Genomic DNA, 332 nt, shown 5'->3' with positions numbered 1-332 from the left:
GAGACGGAGCTTCATCTGCCTCGGGAGACACGCACAACACTCGCACAACTTCGCTCCGGCTACTGCAGCAGGTTGAACTCCTACTTGAGTAGGTTGAATGATGATGTGCCGAATGAGTGTCCGGCATGCGGAGAGACCCCACATGACTCGAAACATCTCTTCGCATGCCCGGAAAACCCGACAACCCTAACGGCCTTGTCCCTGTGGACAAACCCCACAGAAGCTGCACGCTTCCTAGGGTTGCCGTTAGTGGAACTTGACGACAACGACTGAGATACCAACCGTCCTGGGCGGGGTTGTTGTAGCCGCTACAACAACAACAACAACACTTA

Source organism: Rhagoletis pomonella, unplaced genomic scaffold (assembly GCF_013731165.1).
Source record: "Rhagoletis pomonella isolate Grant_MI unplaced genomic scaffold, Rhpom_1.0 Rhpom_scaffold_01335, whole genome shotgun sequence".
Taxonomy (NCBI): Eukaryota; Metazoa; Arthropoda; class Insecta; order Diptera; family Tephritidae; genus Rhagoletis; species Rhagoletis pomonella.
This window is presented reverse-complemented; position numbering follows the sequence as displayed.